The 12,483-nt window shown below is 35.2% G+C and overlaps 1 non-coding gene across 1 annotated transcript; it reads left to right on the plus strand.

Annotated features, from left to right (window-relative positions):
• Positions 1-721: 721 nt before the first annotated feature.
• On the plus strand, positions 722-828 carry LOC114756802 (small nucleolar RNA R71). The gene has a single exon (XR_003741505.1). It is a non-coding gene; the product is annotated as a small nucleolar RNA R71 (small nucleolar RNA).
• Positions 829-12,483: the final 11,655 nt, after the last annotated feature.

Genomic DNA, 12,483 nt, shown 5'->3' on the forward strand with positions numbered 1-12,483 from the left:
TTTTGTCTTCCTTCATTTGATTCAGTAGAGATTGCTTGTCTACAACCATTTGGTTGTTCAACTGTGTTATCAAGTCCTTCAAGAGTGAATTAGTGTCTTCATTCTTGTTAGAATTATCTTGAATAGGTACAAGCATTTTGGATGGTTCAACCAGATTCTGATTTGGGGTCTGAAACTGTGATGGTCCAGTATTGTTGGATAAAAACTTATTATTAAAGTTCCTATTGTCACTACCCCCTACAGTAAATTAGGATGGTCCCTCCATCCTTCATTGTATGTGGCAGAAAATGGGTCCCTTTTTTGGTACTAGTTAGGCTTGCTTTGGTAAAAAGCATTAACTGCTTCAAATTTGGAAGGACAAACAGCATGAAGATGCATAGAAGATCCACAATAGTCACAAGAAGGAGCTACAATTTGATTACATGGTGCCACTGGTCGAGAAGGAGTATGATGAAGAGTAGAGATTTCAATTTTCAAACTTTCCATTTGTGCCACTAGACGCTGTAAAACAGAATCAGAAGTATGTCAATTACTCACTTCTCCTACATCATATATGTCTCTTGAACTAAATTGCTGATTGTTTCTGGCCATTTTTTCAAGAAGATCCCATCCAGTTGTTGGTGTTAGATCTAAAATAGATTCATTGGCAGCAGCATCAGTTGTAGCTTTTGTTTGTGGAAGCATGCCTTCATAAAAATATTGGACCAACCATTGTTTTGGTATTTGGTGGTGAGGGCAGCGAGTTAACATTCCCACAAATCTAGACCAGTAATCATACAAAGATTCTCCTTTATTCTGTCTAACACTATAAATCTCCTTCTTCAAAGTTGTTGTTCTGGATGCTAGAAAGTATCTTTCCAAAAATAACTTTTGTAATTAGGACCATGTGAGCATAGCATAATGTTGGGGAAGGAACCTTAACCACTCCTTAGCATCACCCAGAACTGAAAAATGAAATGCTTTCTTCAGCACCTCTTCAATTGATACGGTGGGTGGCTTGAAGGAAGAACATGCCATATATAAGTCTTGTAAATGTTGATGTGGATCATCCCCTGCATGACCATAGAATTTAGGAATTGCATTCAGCAGAGAACTTTTAATTTCAAAATTCATAGAATTATTCCACAGACCATACGGATCATAATCAACAGCAGAATTATTCAACTCCCTAATACTTCTATTTTCAGCTTCAGGATTAACATTTAAATGCTCAGGCCTGTTTTCAGCTTCCTGTTCTTGAACATGATTGGTATTATTGGGATCATTAGGCCTCGGGTTATTGGAATCAAGATGTGGATTCATGATAAAATGTTGATCTACAAAGTGTCCTAAAGAGGATTCTGTATCAGATATGTGCGTTGGAATAGAGCTGGCTGAATCAATAGATGAAGGTGTAAGAGGAGCAGGTGATGTTTCTGGTAGAGCAATGGTTGGCTGAAGCTGTTTGGCTTTTTTCAGATTTCTTAAGGTTCTATTAATTTCTATATCCAAGGGATAAAATTCAGTCAAGTCACGGCTCATACAAGAGTATTTTATTCAGATGGAAACAAGATAATGACAGCAAATTAGAATTGTCAACAGAAAACTAGAACAGAACAGAGTAACGATGAATATTCAGGAGTTAAAAGGCCAGCAACGGCGCCATTTGATTTAACCTTAGTCGTATAGGCAATCAAAAATAATAAAGAAAGGGTATGCAGTATACTGATGCAACCTAAGTGTCGAATCACTTGGTCTAATAACTCTCTAAATTTCTAAGTAAAATTAACACAATTTACTTGTAGAACATATAGTAGAAGAAACACATTCAGATCAATACAAAAAAAAAATCTTTGTTGACTTTCAGATGCAGTATTAAAATGAGAATGAATGTAAATGCAAGTAGTATTATGGAACTCAAGAAAAATACAATCAGAATATCAATTCTCCCAAGAGTTTCACTTCATCTTCATTGCCTTAATCTGATCTGGAGCTAAATGTACTGAACGAGCAAGGGACTCAACATTCTTAATCAAATAAAACTTCTATTCGAATGAATCAATTAATCAGACCACAATATTTAGTTTCACTGAACTGTAATAAGGATCTAATTAACTTCTAATTCAAGAATGGACTACCAAGTCTTTACGGCGTTCAATTACACAGCATTCATCTAAAAGTCTAAAACAGAATACAACCGAATTCTCTCCTAAATACTCCACAACTAGCAGAGCAATTGAAAGAGATAGATGAAAACAACTCCCTTTTCAATCCAGTAGCTCGGATTTAGTTCTACTCTTGGAAGAATTTGTGGATTTAGCTACGCATGATGGTGATTGCCTCCTCTTCAAATTTCGAATGTAGTTTCTCCATGGAAGCTTTCACGTTCGGCGATTTCCACTCCAGAGGATACCGATCAGTTGGAAGAATAAGAGCTCAATTTCCACTTGCTAACTTCCGGAAAAAACACCCCCTTATTTTCTGTCTGAAGAATATATATCTCATGTTTGCCCCGTAAAAACTCTTTTTCTGTTATTCAATTCCGTCTTAGCTGGCATGGAGTGACTGTTTTCAATTCATTTTCATTTTCCCGCTTCCTCCGTTAATTCCCGCATCTGAATATTTCAGCTTCCTTGGCGGAATTCCTTCTCCTTTAGTGATGGGAATCAGTTTCCATTAGTGATGGAGTCTCATTTCCTTCGAACTTCCTTTTCTTCTCTTCTGGAAAAAATGTTTCTGTCACTCTGAAATTACAATTCTGCCCCCCCTGAATTCAAAATATTAAGACAGAAGTAATATCTAATAGTAAAATTTAATAAGAAGAATTATTAAAATATTACAACTGCTTAATTCTTTTATTCAGGTGCATCAACACTTTATTTGTTTACTAATAGAATTAAAGTTCAATCCAATTCTTAAAATAGCCTAAAATATACATCCCAAGCATATAAAAATATGATTTATCAGGGAGCCAAGCATGTATGCCTATGTTTAAACATATGAAAGTATAGTAGAATGTATGTTTCAGCATGTGTTAAGTCCCAAATGATTAAGGATGGGTAAAAGGTTAAGAAAGAACCAAAACAAATATAGTTAGGGGATGAACTTTCCCTAGAAATGACCAAACTTGGTACATATGAAATAAATAGCAAGTGTTCGAATATGGATTTGAAATTTGGCAGACTTATAGGTCATATTTTTAGCTTTAAATCATGTGGTAGATCATTAAATTTGAAATTTTGTGGAAAGAGTTATGCCCTTCCAAAGTTGGGCAAAAATACTGAAAATTCCAGAATTTACCAAATGAACAATGCATAATTGTGTGGAAACTGGTATTGATCTGTGAGAAATTGATACCTATGAATATTTTTCCTATGTAGAACTTTTCACAAGCTTCGTGTGAGTCTTGGAACCACTCCGTTTCAATTTTTTTACATTGAGTTATATTTTTCAAAGTTGACCCGATTTTTAGGGGTTACATGAATAGTAACCAAAATCAAAATTTTAAATCTTGGTTTTTACCTACTTTTAGCATCATGTAACAATTCCGAATGGTTCCACATGACGTATAATGGGGTTTAAAATGAAGGTGTGACATCACATCCAGTAATAAGGTAATTAGGAATAAGAAATATTCCTAAATAATTAAGGACCAAAAATGACGAGGAGAAATAAAAAAATTTTGGTAGAAAATAATTATTATAATTTTCCAAGTCAATTATGAAAAATTGACTAATTAAGGAAAATTGGTTAAAAATAATTATGGGAAAATATTTCCAAGTTTCAGAAAATTAAGAAAAACTAAGCATAATATTCTTTGAGAATTATATGAGATTATATAATTGGTTTTATGACTAAATTACCCTCATAAAAATTACAAAGGAATTTAATGGTAATTTAGGCTAATTTAAGGGATTTTATTTAGAAAATTCCAAATAAATATTTCTAAGAAGAATAAAATTTTGAGAAAATTCCTATGATACCTCGAGGAATTATAAGAGATTATGGAATTAAAAGAAGACTCTCAAATATCTAAGATTTTTCCTAATTCCTTTAAAAAGTGAAAAAATCACTAAATAGGAAGGAAATCAGTTTTTCTTTTTATTTAATTATTGAGAATTTAATTTTGAGACAAAGAGGGCATTTTGGTAAGATAAAAATAAGGAGAACAAATTATGAATCGAACAAAAGATAATTATAGAGGTCAGAGTACTATAATTATAGAAGAGAAATTAAACCCGGAGTCAAAGTGCATTGATAAAGTGAAAACTAAAGTCTTGCACTTCAAATGGCTCACATTTTACCATGTCTCAAGCCCCTAATGGAGAGGATTTGAATTTTCCAAGTATCATACCTCAAATGGAGAGGATTTTGACTCTTGGTAGTTAATTAGTTTGGATTTAGTTAATTAAGAAAGAGAAAGTAAGAGTAAAAGGGGTAATGGCACTTGGATTTTCATTAATGATGGTAGTTGGGATATTTTGCTCATCAAGAGAGTTCTTCTCTCCCATTTTTCAGACCAATATGTTGGCCAAAGTGAGAACAAGAGGGAAAAGAGAGAGTTTCAAATGGAATCAAGGGAAAAGGTGCCAACTTTGATCATATAAGTAAGATTCAAGGTTAGTTTTTGGTTCTTAATTAGTCATTCCTTACCTTTTTTGCTTGAGTTGTATAGTTAAAATTTATGGTTCTTCCCTTTTTCTTGTGCTGGCCGAATTGATTATTATATAAGGAAGGGAGTTTGGTTGTTAAAACTTGGTGGAACACTTCAAAGCATAGTTTTTTCAAGTGGTTTCAAGTGATTGTAGGTTGTTTTTGAAGTGATTTCCTTGTTATTTTTCAAGAGGGACCTTTCAACCATGGTAAGAACTAGACCATAGGATGTGTTTTTCTTTGTTTTGATGCTTCCATTACGTTCAAAATGGAAAATGGTATAGGATGAACCTAAAGAACAAGTATCGGAAGTATTAGAATCAAAGTTGTAATTTTTGGATAATAAGCCCTATTGGTTCGGTCAGTTCAAAACTGGAAGAAGGAGTTTTCCCCCCCTTAAATCCAAGTAGATATTTAGAATCTACATGAAAAACCATATAGGAATAAGTCAAGAGGGAATTTTTAGTGTTAAAAACACAAACTCTAAAAATTCAACAACAAAGAAGGAAGATTTAAAAGGGTTTAAGAATTTCTTGAGTTATGTTGTTGATTTTTGTATGGAATGATTGATGATCTTGCTGCCCCTTTTGTGGTTTATCATGTTAGGGTTTGACATTTGTGAAGGAAAGGAAGAAAAACAAAGAAAGCTAAAGTCTTTGGAGCAAGGTAGTAAAGTTTAACCTAACTATTAACATAAACTTTATATTGTTAATTATTGCATGATTAATTGCTATTATGTGGATGAGCTTTGCTAATTGTGATGTGGCTGCTCTTTGCACTTTATTGCTTTGGCCTTTGCATGATTGAGATTGCCAAATTATGAGCATGCTAGTTCACCAATAGTAGCTAATGTGGTTATGCATAATAATGATGTTTGTTGATGATATAGTTGGTTAATTTTACTATTAAGATTTCATTGAAATCTCATTTCTTCCAAATAAAATATAACCTTTTAGGAGCTGAATCCTCAAAGGGCAAGCTGCAGATAAAAGATTAATTATGGTGCCAAACCATAAAAATTTTGTTAGCTTTTGCTTATGTAATTATTTTGTTGTTCAGTGCTGTAATCCTAACAGCACCACCAATTTGGAGCGATATTTTGACTAGTTTCCCCAATATTTTAAGTCACAAATTTTGGTATGAATGTAAATCACGTCCTGAGCTTCATTTTGATAGGTAGCATGTTAAAAATGGCCAACTACATGATTTATAATGATTTTTCAAATTTACGGTCTAGAATCTGGAAAAATTTTTTTTTACCAAAAAGACAGTGGTGACTTCCACGAAAACCTAACACGTTCTCAAATGGAATTGTTCACAAGTTTATTTTTTCTTGAAATACCATTTAAAGAGCTTTTCATAAAATTTTGAACCACCCCATTTCAATTTTTCTAGATTACGTTATGATTTTTTGAATTTGAACCAGAAAACTGGATTTTTACCAAATGAACAGTGAAAATCCGTAAATGAACATTTTTTGTGAAAAATTGAGCCCAAGACCATCCAATGTGGTCTAAAATGGTTTTGATTGAATCCTAAGTTGATTTGATAGTAAGGTGTAACATTTTTGGTATCAGAGTGAAGGTTCTAGTGTAAAATAGAATGCTCTGCTTAAGTTTATTTATTAGACATTGGGGTTAGTTGAGGAAGAACTGACAAGTTTGTATAAGAATCAAGATGGAAACCATAATGGATTGGGATCCTAGATCTGAGCCGTCAGTCAATAATTGGGATATTAACATAATCAATCTTAACCAAGAGGAGGATCTGATGGAATTGACTATGGGAGACGCTAGCCCAAGCCATTTGTCAGTGAGCTCTAACGACTACACCGAGCACTATCCTGAGCTGCTAGGAATTTCTACACAATAGTTACTGTGCCTTCTAATATTAAGGTGTAACAATGGCAGACTTGGAACCACTACACATTCCACTTGTAAACCAAACCCAGGGAGTCCCCCTAAACTCGATGCTAGGTTAGACCCTACGATTGAGTGTCCTAGGCGAGCATCTTTCAACCACTCCATCAGGTCATCCTCTTTGATATGACCTTTGATCATCAAATTTTTGCTCCTGGAGGGTGTCTCTCCCTAGTTTACTTAACTCTCAGGCTTAGCATCCCAAGCCATGGTATTCTCCATCTTGATTCCTACAAAATATGTCAATTTCCCCTTCAACTGACACATTATCTAAGTAGAGCGTTCTATCCTATGCCAGTACCTCTACTCTGATACCAAAAAATTACACTTTACTTCTAGAATGATTTAGAGTTCAATTAGAATCATTTTAGATCACATTGGATGGTCTTGAGCTCAAAAACCATGTTTAGGACGTTACTTTCGGATTTTCACTGTTCATATGGTAAGTTCTAGATTTCTGGTGCAACTTCGAAAAATATAACTTAATCTAAAAAATTGAAATAGAGTGGTTCAAAATTTTGTGAAAAGCTCTTTGAAATCTCTTTCTAAAAAAAAAGTCTTATGAACCAATTCCTTTTGAGGAAGTGCCAAATTTTTGTGGAAGTTACTAGTATTATTTTGATAAAAATCCTTTTTTCAGAATTTGAACCTTAACTTTGAAAATTCACCAAAAATCACACAGTTGTCCATTTTTAATGTGCTTCCTATAAAATTGAAGCTCAAGACATGATCTTTAAGCATACCAAATTTCATAGCTAAATTCATTTAGAAACGTAACCAAAACACTGCTCTAAGTTGACAGCTTCCTTAGGGTTACAACATTACCACAATCATACTTATACATAACAAAAATATAATTGTTTCCCATGATTCACCACCACATTTACCCTTGAATTTGCAGCTTCCTTTTAGATGATTCAGGCCCTAAAATTTTGGATGATTTTTGGGAAAGTGAGATTTCAATGAAATCCCAGTAGCAAGATTAATAACCACAACATCAAACATGCATCATCATTAAAGTATTTCAACATTAGCTATCATAGGAGAACTAATCTTCTTATAAATAGGCAACCTCAACATGCAAGGCCATGGCAACAAATGTAAAGAGCAACCTCATCACAATCATCATAGTTCAACCACATGATAGCAAGCATTCATGCCACAATAAACAATGCAAGGTTAACATAAGTAGTTAATTAAGTCTTATTACCTTGATCCAAAAGCTCTTTGCTTCTTTGATCTTCTTCCTCTCCTCCACAAATATCAAATCCTAATATCACAATCCATAAAAGGTGTAACATCCAAAGTTTTAGGCCTAGAAGTACCAGTAATAGCCTGAATTAGGTAGGCTATCAGACCCCTGTGAGCAGAAGTCCCAAAGACGAGAAAGGAAGTTAAAGCAGTTTCAAGGACTAAACTGCAAAGAAAAAGTTTTCAGGGGCTCGAGTATAATTAAGGTTAGAGGCTCCAGCAAAGTCTCGAAGGCCCAAAAAGAGAAAAGAGCTAGATACCGGCCAATGGGTAAGTTAGAAACCTCAAAGAGATGGTTCTATGAGGTTAGGCTTAAGCAGGGGTAAAACCGTAAATTCAAAAAGTTATGACCAGCAAGGGCAAAAATGGAAGAGTGTATAGAAAATTCCAAGAAAATCCCAAAAAAAATGGGAAATAATATTCTAAGACTCTTCTATGAAGAGAAAAGATGAAAATACCCCTGAGGCAGCTTCAACAGAATTTATAAGGTTATTATCGGTAAAAAGTATACCATGTGAGGTAATTATTTAAAATAGCAAGAGACCTCAAAAATGTATACAAAAATGAGGTTAAATGGTTGAAAGGTTGTACTAATTTATAAAATTAGTCCCGTAACCAAAAGGCCAGAAGAGTGGCTTTAAGAAATTAAAGAGCCGGTTTTACCGATCAAAGGGTATTTTGGTAAATGAATTTTTATGCAAGGCTTAAAGGAAGTGTTATGGGCTAAGAAAATTCATAGATACTCTCTAAAATTAAAGAGAATTTATGGATCTGATAGAAAATAATTACAGAGGCCAGGGCACTGTAATTAGAGAAAAGAAGTTAAACCCGGAGTAAAAGTGCACCGATAAAGTATTAATCAGAGTCTTGCACTTTACTTGGGCCACAAGTCGCCACTTGTCAAGCCTTTAATGGATGGTAATTAAAGCTTTCTAAGTGTCAAGCTATCAATGGAGAGGATCTTGACTTTGGAATTTAATTACATTATGATTTAAGTTAATTAAGAGAGAGGATTAAGATTAAGTAGGCTAATGACACTTGGCATAACATTAATGATGGTTGGTGGGATATTTTGTACACATTAATGAGCTCATCTCTCCCCTAAATCAGATGGGAATTTCGTGCAAGGCATGAAGAGAGGGAAAAAGAGAGAGTTTTGAGGGAAAACCAAGAGAAAGGCATCAACTTTGGTCATACAATCAAGGTTCAAGGTGAGTTCTTGGCTCTAGATGTGTTCTTGCCTTGGTTTCTTTCTCTTTTATGGTTGAAAATATGTCTTCTCTCCCTTTTGATGGCTGGTCGAAATGGTTGATGAGTGGGGAAGGGAGTTTGGTTGTTAGATCTTGCTAGAACACCCCAAAGTATGGTAGATCCAAGTGGATCTATGTGAAAATTGAAAGAATTACGTGCTGATTTGATGGCTTTTTCGAATTAGTTACTGTTCATATCTGGTTCTGAAATTTGGCATGCTTAAATTACACTCTATGAGCTTTAAATCCATGGGTAGAACACTCTATTTGGATATGTGTACGATTTATGGTGATTTTTCAAAGTTAGGGTTTGAAATCTGGAAACAGTGTTGAACTTTTGGGAGATTGTCGAGTTCCGTACAATTCTGGTACTGTTCTGAGTAGAATTGGTTCCTAAAACTATTTTTCCTTTAAATTTAACTTAATTAGCTTTCTGTGAGACTTGGAAGAACTCAATTTGGAGTTTTCTAGATTTAATTATGAATTTTCAAAGTTGAGCAAAAATTCTGGAGATTCTGCGTGAACAGTACCCACGAACCAAAATTTCCAGATTTGATATTCTTGAATCTAAAGCCATCTAAAGTGGTCCTAATTGATAGGAAATAGATCATAAGGATGTAAAATGATAAGATTTATATTAGAAAAGTTAGAAAGAAAACCCTAAGACTAAGAGAAAGGGGTTGAGGTTCAAGAAAGCTAGTCTTCAACTTTATGTAATCTAATGGTCCTAATGGATTGTGTCATCATTATGGTTATGTTTAGGACCTTTGGAACATCCAAGAGGATGTTTAGTGATGTTGACCGAATGCCCACATGGTTGGAAAGTCAAGGGAGTCAAAGGAAAAGTAAGAGGAAAGCTTGAGGTGCAAGGTAGTGAACTTACCTATTGTCATTGCTTGATGTGGTATGCTTGTGTGTTGCCGTATACATGTTATTGAATGTTATTGTGACATGTTTTAGCTGCTGTAATTACTATTCATGATGAGTAGATTATGTCTCCATGGCCATGCATCAAGAAGTTAGCTTTGAGCATGCTAGTATGTCACTAATTAACAAGAGAATAAACAAGTTGCGTGTAGTGCATGAGCATCCATTTAGCATGATTAATATGGTATTGTTTGCTACTGAGATTCCCCCGAATCTCACCCCCTTCCTAACCAACCATTTAGGTCAATCAATGATGGGCACTAATGGCATGAGAAACAAGGAGAAGAAGTGGAGAATTATTAAGGCAAATGAATGATATTAATATTCAATGTATAATTCTCCTATGTTGTAAGTTATGTTATGAATGCCATCAATTCAATGTATGTGCTTAGGATGTTTATGGCATGAATGAAAGTATATGAGCATGAATGGGAAAAAGTAAGCCCATGTTAGGTATGTCAAAGAAATAAAAAGATTAAAGTAAGGAGATATTAAAGGATAAAACGTAGGTCCTGAAGCAGTTAATTTCAAGCTTCAGTTCGACCTATCATATGAATGAGTTATGCCACGGAATTTGGTACACTTATAATGCATATCCCAAGCTTTAAAATGAGTGGTAAATCACATCATTTGGCTGTGTATACAATGAGATATGAATTTTCGAAGTTAAGGCGCAGAATCTGGAAAGTCCAGATTTTACCAAATGAATAGTAATTTTAATCCAATAAACTGTACGTTTTCAGTGAGGATGAGTTCAGTTGAATATTTTTCCCTTAAAGAGCATTGAAAGAGCTTTCCGTAGAATATTGGAACACCTCCATACGATATTTCTAGAATTAGTTATGATTTTTCAAAGTTGGACCTGTAATCTGAAAACTAGACAGTGAACAGTAATTTTCCGAAAATTAACGTCCAAATTGAAATTTTTAAGCTTAAGACCATCCAAAGTGGTCTGGAATGGTTCTAAATGAATGCTAAGGTATTATATAAGTAAGGTGTGACATTTTTTTGGGTATCAGAGCAGAGGTTCTGGCATAGGAAGAAGAGAACTATCTGCAAGAATTTAGAAAAGCCCAGTTCAGGTTATAGCTAGTAGTAGAATACTAGCTAAGGTCCAACTAAGGTTATGGATTGGAGTTGAATGCTCTAGGGAAAATAAGTAATAAGGATCTTTAAATGAAGTTGGGGTCCTCTGTTAGAAAGGTACAGATAAAATAATGATAAGGAGTTATACGCAGAGGAAGGTAGCCACTGTGTAAAGATAAAGAGACTTCCCTCTAAAGAAAAGGGGATAATGGCTTATAAGTCAAATAGAGGTATGAGTCTAAACCCTAGAAGAAAAGGGGTTAAGTGGCAACCTAAGTTAGATGCAATTACTGTAGCCTTGATACAAGGTTAAGGCAGCACGATCAAAGTAGTTATCTTTGATTCCTAAATAGATATAAAAAGGTCAGAAGAGCTAAAGATTAATTTCTGCCACTAGTAATCCCTGAGGATAAGGGAAAGCAAAAGTGCTAATGGCCTAGAGTTGTGAGCCAGACCCTTCCTTTATTGCTTGAAAGGAAGTAGTTGACTTAGTTGGGGATTACAGTGAGGCTAGGACATGGAAGTCCTTCAGGCAGCAGTTAAGGTTACGATAAACAAAGCTAAGTAAAACTAGCAGAAGTAAGAGAAGGTATGTTTTGTCATGATGAACCAAAGAAAATGGTGGCGAATAAGAATTCTGGTCATGACGAATAGAGATAGTGACTCTCAGATGCTGAGATGGTATCTTGGCATGACTTGATGGACTATGAGGTCCCTGAGAGTAAGACTGATAGAGCTCAGAGAGAGGGTTGTAGCCACTATTTAAAAGCTATCAGATTCCCCCTCAAGAGGAAGAGTAATGATGAGTTGAACAAGATAGTTAGGGGTTAAGTCTGTACACCGCTAAGAGGGTGTAGTGGCGACCTAAGCTGGGCAAGCTCTTAAAGCCTCGTTAGAGATGGGGCACTATGATAGAGTAGCTATCTCAAGTTCCTGAATAGATAAATCGGAACATGGAGATAGTAAAGTCAACGTAGATAATCCTAGTGGAATTCTTAGGGATTAAAAAGAAGAGAAAGAGATGAGAATGAGACAGATAGCCATGCGGGGAACTAGCATTATGAGATTGGCATGTTCCCTATGATGTTAAGAGATACTCAGTCACGTGGGGTTAGGTTGAGAGGCACCCTTTCCAAGGGATAAGTTCTTGGCCAGGAATCTTCCTAGAGAAAATAGGAATTGGTCCTCCAAGTCAGAATTGACACTGCTCTAGATGGAGCAAAATGCCCTATCCGATCAGGGAAAGGGAAGCAGCCGAGGCAAGGCAAGTGGAGTTGACCTTACCTAATGGAAGCACGACTAGCCAAGAATAAAGCTAGGGTTCAATGTCCTTGAGCTTAGCAGAGAAGGGCAAATAGAAAGAAAAAGAATCTCAAAAGTCCTCTCCCTATGACTTCCAGAAGCAGCTGCGAACAGAG

Source organism: Neltuma alba, unplaced genomic scaffold (genome assembly GCF_004799145.2).
Source record: "Neltuma alba isolate B1F8T4 unplaced genomic scaffold, ASM479914v2 tig00010505_pilon, whole genome shotgun sequence".
In the NCBI taxonomy this organism is placed as follows: Eukaryota; Viridiplantae; Streptophyta; class Magnoliopsida; order Fabales; family Fabaceae; genus Neltuma; species Neltuma alba.